Genomic DNA, 21,707 nt, shown 5'->3' with positions numbered 1-21,707 from the left:
GAAGACACCTGAAACGTACACTTCCTTACAGTTAATTTAAGTCTACGTCACTTGAGTGACAAGCACTCCATTAATATGAATTTATAATCCCTTAAGAGAATACTAAATGTTAGCCCTGATTGGGACCAATTCCTATTAATTCATAGTACAGCAGAATATAGCAGTCAGCAAGCTGCAATTCAATTGATAGACTGTCTAATAATACATGTATGGAAGCTTACAAAGTGATAGAAGCCAACAGAAGCAAACCACTGACTCTATTTCCTATGGATGACTGACTAAAGAAGTAGCTACACGATGAAAGGTTGTAAGAAATAAAATGGGCAAAAACTCAAGTTCTGTTTCCTGGAGAACACTCTATTTTAGGGAATAGTAAATATAGAAACTATACAATGGAATACTGCCCTGAACTGTAACTGATCTCACAAAGAGAACTCAAAAGTCATTGGAGCTACTTCAGGCATTTCCCTCTACTACAATGAAAATATTATATGATTATTTTAAACACTTTGACCAAAAGGGATATAAAACTGTGCTAAGCACCCTAGTATTTGGCACCAGCGCCTGGCACATAATAGACATTTAATAAATGCTATTTGATTTGGCTAGTTTTAAAAAAAATTCTAATTACCCAAGATGGCAACAGATGTCTGTTATAATCATAAATGTATTTAAAGCCAAGCACAATCAACAAAAAAACTATATGCTAGGAGATATAAACACCAGAAAGCATTGGAAGATTATAAGCACATCCTTAGTATAGTAGGCATTTAATTAATGTTTGGCTATCTGGCACACAGTAGGCACTTATTAAATGTTTCCTAATTGAATGACTAACACGTAATATCACCAGAAGTATGGAATTCTAACAACGATGTCATGTATTGATTAATGATATGTATATACTATATTGTGTAGCTTAGATGTGACTATGTTAATGGTGTGTGTATATATATATTTGCAGATAGTAAATGACAGATCACTTAATCCAGAATGCACAAGCATACTAGCTAGGAATGAGAATCCAGAAAACTTGTAGTTGCTAGTTCCTTGGAATATAGATCCCCTGCCAGAATTTACTCTTATCAAAGCAGAAATTTTGAGGGAAAACTGTCTACAGAGATGCTAGCTTTGGCAAGAATGAAAATCTTACTATCTAAACACCTTGCTCAGGAAGATAGGCCATTATATTCCACACGGCTGAAATGTAACTTGATCCTATATTCACCACTTTTTTTTTTTAAGATAGTATTTTTTCTTTTTTTAAGTAACAACTATTGTTAAAATTAATCACATTATCCATTGCCTACTAAGCAAATTAATAAAAACAAAAAAATCCCTCAATACATTTCTACTTAGTTCAGTCAAATAAACTCCCATGGTATCTATGTTCAAAAATGTATATCCCTTTTTGCATTTGGAATATCAGGAGTGACATGCTTCATCTTCATTCTTTTTGACTCAAGTAATCATGTCACTAATCAGAATTTTAAAGTCTTTCAGAGTTGTTTTTTTCTAAAATGTTACCACCGACTTTATCCTCATTTGCTCACTTTGTTCTGTATCAGTTCATATGAAATTATCCATTTCATCATCAATCCACAGATTTCATGTGTTTCATGACTGTTAATACCAACTCTTCTCAAAAATAAATATTTATTTTATAAGTATTTAGTATACACACACACACACACACACACACACACACACACACACACACAATCTGCAGTTAAAAACAACAATGACTATGAACTAGAGCCAGATTTTGTAAATACAGCAGATAAGCCAAGGAACAAGACAAGTTAGAAGGCAATGAATTCAGTGGCAGAAGCCATGAGCCTCTGAGATGGATCAGAAACAGGAGGAAATAGAGTTAACTGCAAGCTAATTCTGCTTAAAGAAACCTTCTTGCTATTCAAAAATATAGATTTTTGATTTATATTTTAAAATATAGATGTTTTAAGGAATAAGAAGTTATTCAAGGAGCAAAATTTGCTGTTGTTACAACAAAACTTCAGGAAGAATGGAAATAAAAATCCCATTTATACAAAATGCATAAAATAACTAAGAATTAACAGTAGAAAGACAAATGTGACAAATACTTGAAACAGTTTAGATATTTTTATTTCATATTTTTTGACTGTTCCCCAACTTTTGTGTTATCAATTCCTTAACATTCTAAAGACTTTTCAAATAATATGAGAAATAAAAATGTGATCCTATCTATTTAATGATCAAGTATATCAAATAATATATATGTTTATACACTGTATACTTTTTGTTGTAAATAAGAGAAAATGCTTCTATATTTATGTCTATTTATGTCATTTTCTTAACTATATTAGTTTTTCCCTTTGAGGCATTAATACAATTCACCAAATATCTATAAACCTTTGTGAATAATGTATTTAAAGAGTAAAATAAATTTTTTTTCTTTGCATGTAAGTTTCTACTAGTCTATGAATTTTTTTTCAGATTTTCATATGTTTAGTTTTGCTATTATGAAAATATAGTTTTACTCTCATCCTTACTGCAAAATGTCCAAGAGATTGTAATGAACAGATTTTACAACTGGTAAGAAATATTTCATCTGGCTCATCCAATGGATTCTCAGACACTTAATTCAATAACATAAATGCTACACAATTACAATGCATGAAACAGAAAGAACAATCTTATCTGTTTCCAAGAATACAAAATTAATTCCACATGAAGAAGATTATTAATGTAATTAACCATATTTATTATACAATTAAAACACGATTATATCAATAGGTGCACAGGAGACTTTTGACAAAATTCCAACATATTTCTATTAAAAAAAAACTCTAGAAATCATAGGAATAAACAGATCTTTTCTTAAAGTGGTATTTGTATAATCCAATGATAAATATTATATCTAATGGAGAAAAGTTAAATGTCTTTCTATTAAGAACAGCGCCAAATCAGCGCCAAATCAAGGAAGCTCATTATCACCACTATCTCACATAGCACTAGAAATGCTAGCTAGAACAAAAAGACAAGAAAAATAAATGTAGGAAAATAATAATAATAATAGAAGCTAATATTTATAAAGCATTTACTATATAGCAGGCACTGTGCTATATGTTTTGCAATTATTATCTCATCTGATCCTCACAACTACTTTAAGAGGTAGGTGATATTATTATTCCCATTTTACAATTGAAGAAACTGAGTCAGAGGAGTAACAAAGCTAGTAACTATGTGAGGTCATATTTGAACTCAGTACCCTATCCAGTATTCCCCCCTATTCTACTTAGCAGTTTCAGCAGAGAAGGCAACCTGCACCAAGGAGGTGGGGGTTCAATGGTATACCAAAAAGAAGTAAATTCAGAAACAGCAGTGTAGTTAAGACAACTAAGAGCAGAGTTGGATATCACTTCCAACAACGTTATCTTACATAGGAAGGGCAGGAATCCCAGACCAAAAGGAAACTCTACAATTATGAAACTGAACTCACAAAACTTTCTAGCAGGCTGATAAGACAGAGTCCAGTAGCATTCTACTGTTTTTCAGACCCAAACTCTGGCCAGGAATTTGAAGAACTAAAACCAGTGGGAGCAGGAATCAGACTCTGCCCAAAATCAGACCACTCTGGGAGCAATGAAAACTGACAGGTTCCCAAACTGTCCCCATGAGATGTTGAAATAACTCAACAATAAAGCATCAGCAGAACTAGGCTAAACATTCCCGCCAGAAATGCAGTAAGTCCAGACTTTTGATTCAAAGTCAGGAAGTGGCTAGAAGAATAAGCAAACAAACAAGAATGACACAATAAGGACCTATTATGGTGGCAATAAAGGAAAAGACAAAAATCCAAAAGAGAATGACTCAAATATCTATAAGTAAAATCTCAAATAGGATCATGACTTGGCAACAAACTCAACTAAAATATGAAGCAAGTGGTTTTAAAAGTTTTAACATGTCTTAATAAATGAAATAAGGGATTTTATGGGGGGGGAACAGAAAAGAAATGAGATCTATGTAAGAAAGATGGAAAGAGAATTAAGTTTGACACAAAAGCTATACATCCTCGTCCTTGCCTCAAACTCTTAAAAATTAGAATGAACTGAATAAAAGCCAATGACTCCATGAGAAAACAGAAAATGTTAAAATGACAAAAGACTGAAAAAAATAGAAAAAAATTTAAGGTATCTCATAGCAAAAACAATTGATTTGGAAAACAGAACAAGAATTAAAAAATGAAGAGTCAATGAACTATTTGAATGCTGTAACCAGAAAAGGGAGCTGAGATATCCTATTTAATGACATCTTAAGAAAAAGCTAATCATCTCTCAAAATTAGAGAGCAAAATGAAAATAGAAGAAATACAATCTTTATCTGTCACCAAAAAAACTCAAAATGAAAACTCTCAGGAACTTTATAACCAAAATCAAAGGTAAGAAAGAAAGAATTCAAGTACCAAGGAACTATAGTCACATAAAATTGAGTAGACAATTATAAAGAACTGGAGAACTTGAAATACAGTACTCCAGAAAGCAAAGAATAACTTACCTAAAAAATTGAGTATAATACAACAGGAGGGAAAAGGAATTTTTACTGAAACAGTCCATAAACAGATATTTAGTACCTGTTATGTACTAGGCAATAAGCCTAAGGATACAAAAAGCAAAAGACAATCCTTGTCCTACCTTCAAAGTTCACAACCTACTGGGGAAAATAATTTGTAAATTATGCAAAAACAAGTTATATACAGGATAAAGAGGAAATCATTAACAGAGGAAAAGCACTACAATTAAGAAGAACTAGAGAAAGGCTTCCTGAAGAAGTTAAGATTTTAGCTGGGATTTGAAGGATGTCAGAGATGAGAAGGGAGAACGTTTGAGTCATCAGTTACTGCAAGTATACATACCCAGAGCCATGAGAGTCTTGTTAGATGAAAAGCAAAAAGGCCAATATCACTAGATCAAAAAATATATAAAGGGGGGGGGGGCGTGTAAAAGTATATAAGGAAAGATAGAGAGGAGTAGCAAGATTATGAAGGACTTTGAATATTGAACAAAAGATGCTGTTATTTGATTCTGGAGGTAATATAGGAAGCCATTGGAGTTTATCAAGTAGAGGGGTGAGATGGTAGGATCTTTAGGAAAAGATGTTTGCTTGGCAAGAAGAGTCATTTCATCATGTAAGGTAAGAAGGAAAGAGGAATAGTGGCAGAAGACGTGGATGATATGATACTACAAGGAAAGAAAAAGAAAATAATATTCTCAATTTTTTCAACAAAATGAGGCAAAAGTTCTCAGCTGAGAAAATAGGGGGTAGGAAGAGCAAAGGTAGAAAATGCTCAGGGAAAACATAACAGCTATCTTCCAGTATCAAAATGACTGTCTTTGGAAGACAGATTAAACTAATTCTTTTCTTCCCAAAAGACAGAACCATGTTCAAAGGGTAAAAGCTGCAAAGAGACAAATTTAAGCTTATTGTCAGTAAAATCTTTCCAAAGTGAAAGCTGTTCAAAAGTGAAATACCTTAAGTAATGATTGGCTCCTCCCTCTTGGAAGCATTCAAACTAAGATTGGAAGATGTGTTAGATATGTTAAAGCGGGTATTCCTTTCATTTATGGATTGAACTAGATGGCCACTAAGATCCCTTCTAACTCTCAAAGAGCATTCACCTTTTACAAGAATGAAAAAAGTAAAAATAAAGGAATTCAGCAAAATCAATCAATAAGCATTTATTACATGTCTATTATATGCCAACAACTGTACTGTTCTTCATTATACACATCACTACAGTAATTATATATAATGCTTTCCCAGTTTTGCTTACTAATTTACTTTTTGATAGTTAATAAATTTTCCCATCCCTCGCTATAGCCTTCATAGTCATAATTTCTTAAGGTAAAGTAACATTTCATTTCATTCAAGTACAACTGGTTCAGTTATTCCCCCAATCAATTGGCATCTACTATGTTGCCAATTCTTTGCTACCACAAAAATGTGCTGCTAAAAAACACTACTGTATTTTGGTGAATGTTAGAATTTTGTCTCCTTGATCTCCTTGAATATATAAACCTAGCAGTGAAATCTTTTAATGAAAGGGTATAGATAAATTTAAGTCACATTATTTATCCCTTTAAAATGTTCTAATTCTAGTTTCAGGGCATCTGTTATTTGGGCAAGATATTGTACCTCTCGAAATAAGCTATAAGTTCTTCTCCCAAATCTCCCTAGATCACTTCTTTTCCAGTTCTTCCTCCCCTTCTCATATTTCATTTATAATATTTTAAAGTCTCCCCCCTCCCCCCCGCCACTTTCGCACTTTTTTTTTAAGGAATTGTAATTGATCTTGTGATCAAGCTATGTGGCTTTTTTGATGTTTTTCTGGTGGGTATTTTGGAGTTATTCTCAATAATTATTCTTACACTGGTTTTACTTCTGGTTGCCATTAAAAATGTTGATTAAGACAAGTCCAGGAATCTTTTTGCTGTTTTTATTGTGGCAACAGATTGACTTATCAATTAAACATCAGATTATTATAAGAGGTGTTGATATAATTTTTTTCTTCTGTTTGCTGTTTTCCATTGATAATTGTTTAAATAGTTCAGTGCTGTGTTGTTTCAATTGCATGCATATGTTTTTCTTATTATTATTCTTGCTTCTTAATTCTAATCTTTGCCTTGACAAGTTAGTAGTCTGCATATAAAGAGTAAAAGAGGGGGAAAGAGCTGTTTGTATGATATGAAAATTCAATAAAAGAACTGAATTGTGTTGATAAATGGTCAAAGGATATGAATAAACAATTTTCAGACAAAGAAATAAAAAGCTATTGGTAGTCATATAAAAAATGCCCTAAATCACTACTGATTAGAGAAATGCAAAGACAATTCTGAGGTACCACTACATACCTCACAGATTGGATAAAATGACAGGAAAAGATAATGATAAATGTTGGCGCGAATGTGGGAAAACTGGGATACTAATACATTGTTGATGGAGTTGTGAACTGATCCAACCATTCTGAAGACTAATTTGGGATTATGGCCAAAGAGCCAACAAACTGTGCATACCCTTTGATCCAGCAATCTCTCTACTGGGTCTATATCCCAAAGAGATCATAAAAGGGGGGAAAGGACTCACATATGCAAAAAAAAAAGTTTTAACAGCTCTTTCTGTAATAGCAAGAAACTAGAAACTGAGTGGATGTTCATAAGTTGGAAAATGGCTGAATAAGTTGTGGTATATGAATATTTTGGAATATTATTATTATTCTATAAGAAATGATCAGCGGGATGTTTCAGAGAGGCCTGGAAAGACTTACACTGAACTGCTGCTAAGTGAAATGAGTAGAACCAAGAAAACACTGTATACAGCAACAAGATTATATGATGACCAACCCTGTTGGATTTGGCTCTTTTCAAAATGAGATGATTCAGGCCAATTCTAAAAGACTTGTAATAGAGAAAGCCATCTGAACCCAGAAAGAGGACTGACTATAAGGACTGAATATGGACCATAATATAGTTTTATGTGCACCTCTTTTTGTTGTTTGATGTTTTTTCTTTTTCACTTTTTTCCCTTTTTGATCTGATTTTTCTTGTACATCATGATAAATGTAGAAATATGTTTAGAAGAATTGTTAACCTATATTGGATTACTTGCTGTCTGGGGGGGAAGGGAGGGAGAAAAATTTGGAACACAAGATTTTGCAAAATGTTAACATTTAACAGAATGTTAAAAAAAACTATCTTTACATGTATTTTGAAAATAAAAAGCTATTTTTAAAAGAAATGAATTATGTAAGACATGTAATATATAAAAAAATAAATGTTTTATAATTGTATTTATGTCTTAAGTATGTTTCAGAAGGCTGACTGATTGATATTTCAAGCATTCTCTAGTTTCTCAGGAAAAAAAGGATCATGGATATAGAAAAGGAAAGTACCTCAGAAATGATCTGATCTAAAGGCTTGATTTTTCAGATGAGGAAACTAAGGCCCAAGGAGATTAACTGACTTGTCTAAGGACCCAGCTCCTCTAATTCCAGAGTCAATGCTCTTTCCACTCTCTAGTTACTTTGAAAGGCATTTCCTTTCCTCTTATTTTCTCCTGGATTTAATTATTGTCATATGGAAATACTATTCATTTTGTGGACTTATTTTATATCTTACATTATTGAATCAATCGTCTCAATTACTATCCACAAACACATTTTTGCCACATGATAGTAATAGCTTGTATTTATGTGCCACTTGAAAGGTTCATAGAAAGCTTTAGTTACATCATCTCATTTGATCACCAAAACAGAATTTTGCAACTGAAGAAACTGAGGCTAAGAAGAGTTATATCATTTACCCACCATCTAAACCCAGATCCCTTCTGTCTACAAGTCTATCACTCTTTTCTAAGCCACACCTAAGAACAATATGAAGGATATTTTACACAGAAACAACAAAAAGGGATAAATAGAACAAAGGACCCAAATAAAATCCAAAGAAAAATCCAAATGGGTTCACAGAGTTGGACATGACTGAAGTGACTGAACAACTTTCCAACTCTAGGTTCTGCACTCTAACCACTTCACCACCTAGCAGTAGCCAAAACCCAGAACTTACTTTTAACAATCATTTAAAGTATCAAACTCCGTATATTCCACAAAATATCTTTTTATCATTATCTAATTTTTACTAAAACCCTTGAAATATCAAATTTTCAATTATTTTAATATAACAAGCTGGTAATTAATAATATTAATCGTAAGAAAGACAATTTCTTAACATAAATAATGATACAATTACAGTTTTAACTATTGGATTCTTCGAAAACTTATTGAAATCCCAATTCTAGAAAATAAGAGATTCCTAAAAAGTTAGCAAAAACGCCACAGAACACATCAGCTAACAGCAGGTGACACACTGAGAACTCTTACTACCAATAGTTTTCTCCCTGAAAAGTCTAATTCATCTCCTTCAAAAGATTTTTGGGTATAATATTACATGTACTCTACCTTACAAACTGTATAATTATTGTTAAATATATCCTTCATCTCTAAGTTAACAAATGATGTTAAGTTCCCAAAACAGAATCATACTAAGCATAAGTGCTTACATTTAAGAGTAGGGGTTTACTTTTCTTGGTAAAGTCCATTGAAAATAAATACATACTCTATTGGGTCTATATCCCAATGAAATCATAAAAGAGGGAAAAGAACCCACATATGCAAAAATGTTTGCAACAGCCCTTTTTGTAGTTCCAAGGGAACTACATCCATCAGTTGGGGAATGGCTGAATAAGTCATGGTATATGAATGTGATGGAATATTATTAGTCTATAAGAAACAATGAGCAAGCTGATTTCAGAAAAGCCTGGGAAAACTTACATGAACTGATGCTAAGTAAAGAGGACAAAACCAAGAAAACATTTTACATAGAAACAAGATTATATGATGATCAACAATGATAAACTTGGCTCTTTTCAACAATATGTGATTCAAGGCAATTCCAATAGACTTGTGATGGAAAGAATCATCTGCATCCAGAGAGAGAACTATGGAGAATGAATATGAATGAAAGCATAGTATTTTTATTTTGTTGTTGTTGTTTACTTTTTTCTTGTTTTTTTTTTTTCCTTTTTGATCTGATTTTTTTTGTGGCATGATGAATATAGACATATATTTAGGAGAATTGCATATATTTAATCTATGTAGATTTCCTTGTTGTCTGGGGGTCAAAAAGGCAAAGAAAAATTTGGAACAGAAGGTTTTTGCAAATGTGAATGTTGAAAATTATCTTTGCATGTATTTGGAAAAATAAAATACTATCAAAAAAAACAAAAACAAACCCTTCACTATGACATTTAGAAGTTATAAAACTAAGGAACTCCAAGTCATTTGATTTCTCTTTTATCTAAAGCTGTGAGATCTTTCTGTCATCTACCCTTAGTTATAAAACTTGATGGTTTGGCTTGGTTTTTTCATTCAAGTGATTTTTAACACAACCACTGAATACAAGAGAACTTTTTTAAAAAAAATAAATTGGTATGGATATCTTTTGTTCCCACATAACCCATATTTCCCTCAATATCTTTCCCTTTACTATATTCCCAGGAAGTGTTTCAAAGAACATTTTAAAAGAAAAAATAAAAGGGGAAAAATTGGCAAAATGTATAAATACACAGAAAGTTTGAAAAAATGAGTAATGTTCCATATAGGAACCTGTGCAACAAGTAGGAAAGAATTTCTTCTCATATCTATTAATTGGAGCTATGCTAATGCTCACTTTTCTTTCTTTCTTTTTTTTTTTTTGCCCCCATTTACATTGTTGTGATCATGACATATATTATCCTGGCTTTACTTATTTTTCTCTATATGGGTTCATATAAATCTTTTTCTATAAGGTTTTGTTTTGCTATTTTCTCCCTCCCCTTTTTTGGGTTATATATGCAGATTCTTTTAAAAAAAAAAAAAAAAAAAAAAAACTTATTTCCTTATAAATCATGTTGGGAAAGAAAAATCAAAACAAAAGGGGAAAATGATAGGAAAAAAAAGAAAAAACTGAACATAGCCTATGGGTTTATTTATATTCAGTCCCCATAATTCCATGTAAATCTTTCAATGAAGGGTTTCCATAGGGGAAGGTAGGTATACTAATGCATTGTTGGTGGATGTGTCAATCAGTACAACCATTCTGGAAAGACAAATTAGGATTATGCTAATAAAGTGATTTTAAAAAATCTATGCCTTCTAACTCAGAAATTCTACTTCTAGGATATACCTCATTGATAAAGTTCACATATACACCAAAATATTTGTGGTGGTACTTTCTGTAGTAGCAAAGAATTAGAAACAAATTCGATGTCTACCAATTGTGGGATGGCTAATAAAAGTATTGTATATTAATGTACTGGACTACTGCTGTTATATGAAATGATGAATATAATAAATACAGAGAACCTAAGACTTTCTAATATAAAAATCAGACTGATTAATATTTAAAGAGACAAAAAGAAGAAAATTCCAAGAACTATAAACCACCTGACTCTCATCTCCAAAATACATCAAACTGGCAAATAATACCAAACAGAGAACAAGTACTCTCATATCATAATACTACAATAAAATTGATAACTTTAGACCTTTGCTGTGAAGATAAAGAAACAGCCTCTCACAAAGGAATTTCAAGAGTTCAATAATTTTTCCAAAGTCTACTCAAAAACAAGTTTGTTAAAACAATGTCAAGGGACAGACTTACCCTCCTAATCTTATATTTTGTCAGACTTTTAATGTACAAACGTGACTTGCCTTAAGAAAACCAATATCCTAAAATGCAAACTGACCAAAAAGCTAGGTTAACAAGCAATCATTAGCTTTCCAATTATATTTTTACTAGATTTCAAGTCCTATTTTAATTACTTATTTCAACATAATAAGTTAGTTTTATATAGTGCTTACTATGACTCAGATGCTATACTAATCACTGTTAAATTATCATCTTTTTTGATTCTCACAACAACCCTTAGAGCTAGATAATAATATCTAATAAGATATTATTATCTCCACTTTGAAGATGAGGAAACTGAAGCAAACAAAAATCAAGTGACTTCCGCAGGAACATATAGCTAGTGGTTGAGGCCAAATTTGAGCTCAGAACTTCCTGATCTCAAGCCCAGCACTATCCACAGTACCACCTAGTTTCACTGGTATAAATACTGTTTCCATCTATAAGAATCTGCCAGCCCTTCTATTTTGCAGATTGCCTTCCATAAGCTAATAGCTTAAAATTTTTTTTAACTTTTTAAGATCACTTATAAAAAGAGTGGGAAAAGGAAAAATATTTTTGAGAGTTTACTTAAAATAAGGAAACATGACCATGCAGTGGAAATAGTAGGGGATTTAGTGTCAGGAGATTTGGGTTCAAATATGAGCTATGCACCTAATAACTGTAATTTTCTCCAAGACACTTATCCACTCTAGGTCTATTCCCATATGCCAAATGGTTGATCTGCACTAGATGAGTTCTAAGATTCCTTCAAACTCTAAATCTCTGCTCTTATACAGGTAAAAAAATTATTAAAAAAATTTTTTTTCATCAAACTTGATTTGACTGGATAGAAGTAAAGTATTAATGAGAAGCTATGGAGTATATGAATGATTTGCAGAATGAAAATCTAAACTAAACTTGTTCCTTGGCTTTTTAAAAAATGTGTTCTTAGTAAACATCAAACATTCAAATACACAAAAATATTCATATATGTAACCATAATTTTCCATTATAATCTATTTTGTGCCTTGTTTTAAAAAACAGGGTGATGACAGCTTCCAGTGAAATAGTTTAACCACTGAACAAAGTAAAAGCAGGAGTATTCAGAAGATAAAAATAATTTCAAAATAATATACAAAACTACAAAGTTTTTAATAAATACAAATTTTAAAATGTAATTACTCAAGAATACTCCAGTGCTCTAAGCGTCATTTTTGTGCAGATGGAATAATGTTAAGACATGAGACTAGGAAGAGCAAAAATAATCTTGAATTAGTTAAAGGAATTTGGGATATTTAACCTAAATAAAGAGAAGAGGATGTGCTGCTTTCAAGTTCTTTACTAGGTATCACCTGAAAAAGGCTTAATTTGCTTGATCCCAAAAGGCAAAACTAAAAGCAACAGAAAAAAGTTTCAAGGAAGATTTATGTAAAATGTAATTAAAAATATCTACAATTACTTGTTCAGGATATTGTAAAGAGAATACTATTCAGATATGTATCATGCTATGTGACTATTATAGTCCCTTATAAAGATTCATGTGTCTATTAAATTGGTTAGTAATATAAAAAGGAATAAGAAGAAGTTAACAGAAGAAAATGCATTCCCCCAATTCCGAAGGTGTGTACCATGGAAATCTCCTCCTCCCCTCATCCCACAAACAAAAATACTTATTATCACAGTATCATAGATTGAAAACTAAAAGAAACTCTAAAAATTCAGTTCTCTAGTCCAAGACCTCATCATTCTAGAGATGAGACTTTGTAAGGCAAGAGTATACATATACTAATGGGAAGGGCCAAAACTGAAAACTACATTCTCTGAATCCAAATCTAGCTCTTTGGACAACACCATATGCTATGCACACAATTGATAGATAATTACTGGACGATTCAAGGAGTTACTATATTCCCTTTCTAGGTTTGTAACAATATAATTTCAGAACCATCAGCCTATAAACATTGCTTGGAGTCCCTCCCCCCTCCCCCCCAATTTCAGTATGTTATAGTGGCCCATACTGAGGATAAACTATTTTCTTCCCACTTATACAGCTGTACAAGATTTGATTCTTCCATTAGTTTGGTATTTACTATCCAAAAGATATGAATTACCTGACAATTTGTAGATTCCATTACAAACTCTCCCATAATTATTCAGTAAGACTAGATTCATTTTGCATTTGTCGTTGAAGGGCTCCACTCTCTCTATATATACATTTTTTAAAAACTGTTTAAGTCTTTGTGAAATCTTGATTTTTCAGACTCAATTTATAAGAAAGATCCTCTTAATGAAGCTTTTGGTTGTTTCTAATACTGAATTCTGGTTCCCAAAAAATATAGTTTCTCAGTAGCATTAAACTTAATAATATGGCTGGCCACAGTAAAAAGAAACATCTTCAAGGAATTCCTTCTATAAAAATGCAAGTTGATGTTCTGCTTAGCATGTTATTTTTTTTTTCCTCTCTTAAAGCTTTTGTATTTTTCAAAACATATGCATGAACAATTCTTCAACATTAGACCTTGCAAAACCTTATGTTCCTATCCACCCCCCCCCTTCTCCCATGACCTCTTCTAGTTGGTAAGTAGTAGTTCAATATATGTTAAAACATGGTAGAGCTGTTAAATCCAATATATGCACACACATTTATACAATTATCTTGCCGCACAAGAAAGATCAAATCAAGCCAGGAAAAAAAAAAAGAGAGAAGCAAACTAAAATGCAAGCAAACAACAATAAAAAGAGTGAAACTGCTACAGCATCTCATTTTAAAACTAAGTTCCCCTTCGTAACACTAGGGGCAAAAAAATCAAAATATCATATTAAGAAAAATATACAAGGTAAAACTTTCTTCCTGGTTCATACTATGACAGAAAAGGAAAATGATAGTTATGGCATAGCTTTTAAGAAAATATAGCGGTGGTTTTGGGGTCCCCTGACCTTGGGGAGCTTCTGTTCTGGCAGTATATCTGATTCCAAAGTCCTTTGGCTTTGCCTTCTCTCCACCTACCCACCCATCCACCCACCCAACCTAGAAATGATATTGTTCTGACAAACTGTCTGATTCCAGAGACCATTCTTCAGTTCATGCAGACTGTCAGATAGATAATCTGTTGATCACTGATAACCAAATTCAGGAGACTACTTCTCTATCCCACCTATGGGCCACAGAATTTGCATGTCAATGATAGAAAGCTGGATAAATGTGTCTCCTTGCTTCTGTCTCTCTACTAATTTCTTTCTTTTTTTTTGCTGAGGCAATTGGGGTTAAGTGACTTGTCCAGATTCACACAACCAGGAAGTGCTTAAGTGTCTGAGGCCAAATTTGAACTAAGGTCCTCCTGACTTCAGGTTTGGTTCTCTATCCACTGCACCACCTAGCTGCCCCTCTCTGCTAATTTCTTTTGGAAATTCAGCCTACTTTGTAATGGCATTCCAATTACAATAAACTTTGCCCTTAGACTTGGATATAGGTTCAAGCCTGCAAATTCTTTTGAGATACCTTGCATCACTGGTTTGTGATGGGTCCCCTTCCCAACCTCAACAATATAAAGGAGACGTAGGAAAGCTGGGATACTAATGCACTGTTGGTGAGAGCAATTTGAACTATGCCCAAAGAACTATAAAAATGTGCCTACCTTTTGCACAAAAGATACCACTAGTAGATTTGTATCTCAGAGATTTTTTTCAATTAAAAAAAAAAGAACCTAATTTGTACAAAATTATTTATAGGAGCTCTTTTTGTAGTGAAAAATAATTGGAAACTGAAGCTTAGTTGATACTGGTGAATGGCTGAACAAGTTGCAGTATATGATTGTAACGAAAAATTATTGTGCTATAATGATGATGCTTTCAGAAAAACCTAGAAAGACTTACATGAATTGATGAAAATGAAAATGGAGCAGAACCAGGAAAACACAATATATTATACATAGTTACAGAAAGATTATAGGTGATCAACTATAAGCAATACAATGATCCAAGATAATTCCAAAGGACTCATGCTGGAAAATGTTACCCATCTTCAGGAAAGGAACTAAGAGAATCTAAATGAACAATCACACTATTTTTCACTTTATTTTTTTTCCACTAGTTTTTTGGGAGTAGATGTGTGTTTCGTCCCTAAAGTGACTAATATGGAAATGTTTTGCATGATTGCACATGTATAACATTGTCAAAATGTTTGCCATCTCAGAGAGTGGAAGAAAGGGAAAAAATTGGAACTCAAAATTTAAAAAAAATGTTAAAATTTGTTTTTACATGTAATTAGAAAAAAGTAAAATATTCAAGAAGGGAAAGGAGGAAGGGGGAAAGCTGGCTGTCATTTGGTCACGGGATTAATTTGTTCTGTTTAATGCCAAAGGACAGAACTAGGAACAAAGAGTTCCCGTTGAAAAAAGGAGATTTAGGTTTGACATAAGGAAAAATTTCATAATAAGCTCTATTGAAAGTTGTGGGTTCCCAATTATTAGAGATCTTCAAAGAAAGGCTAAATAACCATTTGTCAAGGATTTTTTGTTTAGGGAAAGATTAGACAAGAAGGCCTCCTAAGTGCCTCCTATCAACTCTGACAAGGCTCTATGATGCTTTTTTTTTTTAATAGATTTTTATTTACAAATTATATGCATGGGTAATCTTACAGATTGACAATTGCCAAACCTTTTGTTCCAATTTTTCCCCTCCTTTCCCTCATCCCCTCCCCCCCATGGCAGATTGATCAATACATGTTAAGTATGTTAAAGTATAAATTAAATACAATATAAGCATACATTTCCTAATAGTTATTTTGCTGTACAAAAAGAATCGGAGTTTGAAATAGTGTACTACTAGCCTGTGAAGGAAATTAAAAATGCAGGTGGACAAAAATATAGGGATTGGGAATTCTATGTAATTCTATGATGCTTTCAAAACTTAATATGCAGCTTACTACCAGAGAAGTAGTTACCAACAGGAACAGTTATGGTGATAGGAACACTCAAGACAAAAAAGCTGAGGAGAATGACTCCAAAATATCTATAAGCAAAGATTTAAAGAAAAACATAGCATCAGTTAAAATTCCAGGAACTGATGAAGCAAGAATTATTGAGGGTTTTTAGTTTAAAATACATTTTAAATATATTGAATGAGAGCACTTTAAGGGGAAAAAAACTGGGAAAGAAATGAGACCATGAAAGAAAGAATTAAGAAGTGAATTAACATGTCAGCACAAGAATTACCAAAAGCTTGCCTTAGCAGTGAACTCTTGAAAATTAGAATAGACCAAATACAAGCAAATGACTTCATGAGACAACAACAAAAATATTAAAACATCAAAGGGCTGGAAATAGAGAAGAAAACTGAATACTTCATAGCAAAAGCATGATAAGGAAAAGAAATTGAGGAGAAAAAAATTTAAGGATCAATGGACTACCTGAAAGCAAGAAAAAAATCTAGACTTATATTTCAAAAAATCATAAAAGAAAACTATTCAAATTTCTTAGAACCAGAAAGCAAAGTGGAAGAGAAAGAATCCACTGATTACATCCTGAAAGAAATCTCAAAATAAAAACTCCCAAAAACATCATCAGGTCAAAGAAAAAATCCTACAAGCAGTCAGAAAGAAATAATTCAAGTCCTAAAGAGCCACAGGTAAGATCACATATGTTTTAATAGCTACCGCTATCAAGGAGCAAAGAACTTAGAATACACTACTCTAAACGGCAAAGGACATGAACTTATGGCAGACAACTTATACAGTAAAACTGAGTATAATCTCGAGGGGGTGGGATAATTTATAATGCAATAGAGCATTCCTCATGAAAGGCAAGAAGTGTGCAGAACGTTTTAAGTTCAAACACAAGAATAAATTTAAAAAAATATATGAATAAAGAATAAAAAAAATTTTAAATAAATGAAAACAAACTGCTTATTCAAATACTGGGAGATAATACATTATTCTTTTTGAAACTATCTTATTGTGTTATGAGTCACAGAAGAATTTTTACTTAAACAGAAAATCTGGAAGTAGATCACAGTTAGGTTCTGACCTTAAAAAGAAGAAAGGAAAAGGAATATCATAAAAAGAAAAGAGAAAGAAAGGCTAAGGAAAATTATCACATGGAGCCAGAATGCCAAGTAGAAAAAAGGGATAGTGGAAATAGCTGTCGCTTCAATCTCAATCTCAGCTGCACTAGTCAACTGAGGGAAAAATATATACAGACATACAAAGCAAATTTTACTCAACAGCAACATAAGATGAAAAAGGAAGAAGAGAGAAAACTGGAAATTAGTGGAAGAGTAAGGATAAATTTAGTCTTAAGCAAAATAAACTGTAAAGATATATAAAAATATTTATAGTTCTTTTTGTGGTAGTAAAGAAATGGCAACTGAAGGGATATGCGTGAATTGGAGTACTACTGAACAAGTTATAGAAATAAATATAGAATACTATTGTGATGTAGGAAAAAAATGAAGGGGATGGTTTCAAAGAAATCTGAGAAAACTTGTATTGAACTGATATAGAGTGAAGTAAGTAAAACTAGGAGAAAATTTATACACAGACAACAATACTGTAAAGTCAAACAACTTTTCCTAATCTAAGAAAAATGAGCAACCAAGATTCCTAAAGCCTAATGATGAAACATTCTACTCCTGATAAAGGAAAAGTTTAAAATGAAGCATATTTTTTTTAATATGGTCAATGTACAAAATTGACTTGCTTGACTATATATTTATTATTGCAATACAAATTTTGTTGTTTTTTCTTTTTTCTCTTCAGTGTGAGGGGCAAAAGTAGAAAGGAGAAATGCCATTTTTTTCCTGATTGGAAAAAATGACATTTTTTTTTTTTAAAAATGGTGGTAATATAGGTGTCTTTGTAGTGAAGTAATCAGGATTTATCTTCATGTTGTCTCCTCCATTAGCCCTGAGCTCCTTGAGGGCAGAGACAGATTGTCTTTTACTTTTCTTTAGATCCCATCACTTAGGTTCAGTGCTTGGCATACATGAGGTACTTAATGTTTCCTGACTGATAAATAAGGAAAGACTAAAGGATGAAGATGACAGTTGGGGTAATCTACTTGAAAAGATGAGACAAAATGAGATCAAGGTTGCATATAAAATGTGTAGGATTCTAATGGGTAATAAGGATACATGTAAAATGGATGGTCTTGAAGAAAAGGGTTACTACTTCATCAAAGACTTAAGTGAAGGGCAAATGGTAGCTAATGTCAAAGTTGAGGGGGAAGGGTTGTCATATTAGAGAAGGAGCTTTCCACAAATGGTTTCCATTACTGCTAAGACATGAGATGAGGACATTAGCTGATTGGGAGCAGAAGTGGTGCTGTGGAAGACTTGGGGAGAATAAAGATTTTGAAAAGTTACTATGGAAAGTAAGAACAAGAATCAGCAAATAATAAGAAAAAACATGCTAATTTAAGGTTTGCAAAGCATTTTATATATATTATCTCATTTGATTTTCATAACAACCCTGAGAGGGAAAAATTAAAAGATTACATTGTTCGAGTAAAGGCACAGTTAAAATCAGATAACAAATTTGTAGTGGACTCATTCAAACACTCATGCAAGACTTCCCTCAACTCCAGATAGGGGAATGGGAGCAGGAAAAGAGGAAGTGAATTATGGAAATAATCCATGGTTTGGGTTTTTGGCAAAGTATGAATTGTAAGAAAAGGGAACAAGGGACTAAAGAGTAGAGAATAATATAGAGCTGAAATGATTTATTAAAGAGGCAAGATTAGGAAGGGAAAGGACTGTACACAGATGATGTTCTGGCAAAATACTAAAGTGAAGAAATCGCAGGCCAGTTAGATGAATGGTTAATGTCCTAGGACATTAAGCATGTCAAGGACAAAAAGTGAAACAATTCCGTATAATGAACAAAACCCAATAATAACTTCAATAATTCATTTAAACACCAGCACTTTTATGCTAGACAAAAGTCAGTGATTTTGTTGCTGGCACATATACATAATAATGGCAGGCATAAGAAACTGAGGAAGACTAATAGCCGACTTCAACTAATCTTTTGTTCTTGCTCCAACGCTCCTTTGCATGTCAATCAGTAAGTGTCATGGGATTGAGGTAAGTCTAACTGTTACAGCTGCCACACAATTCCCAGCTGCTACACAGTTCCAGTGGGGTTCTTGTTGGATAGAGACCTTGAAATGGATTAGGGACAAAGACTGACGATCAAGAGGAATTTAACAAAAATAATGATCAAGCATTTAGTCAAGATGAGGAAGAATTTTATAGCTCCAAGTCAGTGAGTTGGTTTGAATTAAAAACTTCAAGCTTGCACCAAGAAAAAAAGACTTCTGAGACTGGAACATTCTGCCAGCTTCTGCTAAGTGCCTGTCACTAGGTGGGAGCTCAGAAACCTCAGTTATGAATATTTAAGTGCATCCTAAAAAGTGGGAGGGGGAAGAGCTTTTGCCAGAAAGAGGCTTACCAGCCACTACATCAAAACAGAGAATAGGAGAAAAGGAGATGAGCCTAAAGACGCCAAAACCTAGTATATGTCAGGAACAGTTCAGCAATATTAAAACCACAAAAAATCCCTAGTGAAAAAATACAGGCAGTGAAGAATAAAGACTGGTGCCCAGTAGAGAGCAGAACAATGACGCCACCTAAAACATCAAAGGCAGCTTCACAGGGTCAGATTCATAAATTGCCCTAGCCACTTGTGTGTCCTGGTCTCATGGTCCAAGTATATACATGTTCCCTACTTGCAGATCCTAATAAACATTCCCTGATTGTAGGCCTGTATATGCTCTCCTCTAACAGTGCTATGGGCAATTTGTGAGAAAGGTAACCTACATATGAATGGGGATATATTGTCTTGTCACTCAATCATGCTACAGCTATTTGTCTAAGAAAAAAATTGTCTTTTGCTTTTTACTAATGTTATCTTCCAGTTGTCTGATAAAAGTACACACATAAGGTATATGACTATTATGGAATATTATTGTTCCATAAGAAATGACCCCAGGATGATTTCAGGAAGGCCTGGAGAGACTTAAAAGAACGCATGCCGAGTGAAATGAGCAGGACCAGATCATTATATACTTCAACAACAATACTATATGATGATCAATTCTGATGGACGTGACCATCTTCAACAATGAGATGAACCAAATCAGTTCCAACAGAGCAGTAATGAACTGAATCAGCTGCACCCAGGAAAGAACTCTGGGAGATGACTATGTGCGAAGGTTTTCTGGAGGCAGCCTATCTCAGTTGAAATAAATAATTACTCCAAAATCGCAGACAGCTGGTAAAAATACAAACGTTTATTTCTCCTTCCAAATTAGCCGGGTTAGTTGAGGCCTATCTCTCTGCCTGGCTCCAAGAGATCTTGCAGCTTTGTCCTTGGCTTTTGCCTCTGCTTTCTTCAGCTTCCAGCCAGCACCAAGATAGAAGATGCAATGAATCTCTTGCCTCGAAGATAGGGCTTGTGGGTTCCGAGAGCTCTCTCCGACTCCAAGTAAAACTCTCTCGAGCTCCCAGAGTTTCTAATAACTCCCCAAGTAACTAACTCAAGTAGGTACCTCAAGTAAGTACCTCCAATCAGTTCCCAAAGCTCCAAGAGCTCCCTCTATATATGTGATCTCCCAAAGGTTAACTCCGCTTTCTGGAGGGAGAGGGATTCTGGGTTATCTCCCAGAGTGCAAAACCCTAACCCTGAACTCTCCCAAAAGTGTGAACTCCATTGAGTACTTAGATACTTATGAGCTCTCTAAAGGTGTGAACACAAGCATTATTCTATCAGTTCTACTTAATACCTTGTTTCAAGTTCTGGCCCAAAATGTCTCTTTCTAAGATCAAATCAATCACACTGAACCATGCCAAATCAGATAACTATTGTCTCTATCAACTCCAATGTCTTAACACTTTGTAAAGATTCCAACAACTATGAACCACTACATAGACTTCCCAGTCCCTCTATTTTTGTCCGCCTGCATTTTTTATTTCCTTCACAGACTAATTGTACACTATTTCAAAGTAGGACTCTTTTTGTACAGCAAAAATAACTGTTTGGACATGTATACTTATTTTGTATTTAACTTATACTTTAATATATTTAACATGTATTGGTCAACCTGCTATCTGGGGGAAAGGGTGGGGAGAAGGAGGGGAAAAGTTGGAACAAACAGTTTGGCAATTGTCAATGCTGTAAAATTACCCATGCATATATCTTGTAAATAAAAAGCTATTTAAAAAAAAAGTATACATATAAAAAGTCACTCACGAGGTACAGCTATGAATGGAATGGTTTAATGGAGGTTCTACAGGTAAAGATTTCAGATGCTACAAGAGAGGGAGAAGTGAAAGGTGCCTGAATTAAGAACCTGTACAGTATTTTCATACCCTAGTACTAAAGGAATCCACTGAAGATTTTTTTAAATGTTTTCTCCCCTAAAGTTTGAATATACAGAAAGGTTTTCAGGCCAGACCAGTTGTTTTATCATT

General features: G+C 33.3%; 1 protein-coding gene across 3 annotated transcripts in view; it reads right to left on the bottom strand.

The window, feature by feature from the left end:
- Window positions 1-21,707, bottom strand: part of SFMBT1 (Scm like with four mbt domains 1) — a 170,991-nt gene that overhangs the window by 99,756 nt on the left and 49,528 nt on the right. The window lies entirely within an intron of this gene.

This window comes from Sarcophilus harrisii, chromosome 1, assembly GCF_902635505.1.
Source record: "Sarcophilus harrisii chromosome 1, mSarHar1.11, whole genome shotgun sequence".
Taxonomy (NCBI): domain Eukaryota; kingdom Metazoa; phylum Chordata; class Mammalia; order Dasyuromorphia; family Dasyuridae; genus Sarcophilus; species Sarcophilus harrisii.
The sequence above is the reverse complement of the archived record's forward strand: the minus strand, read 5'-3'. Positions and strand labels throughout refer to the sequence as shown.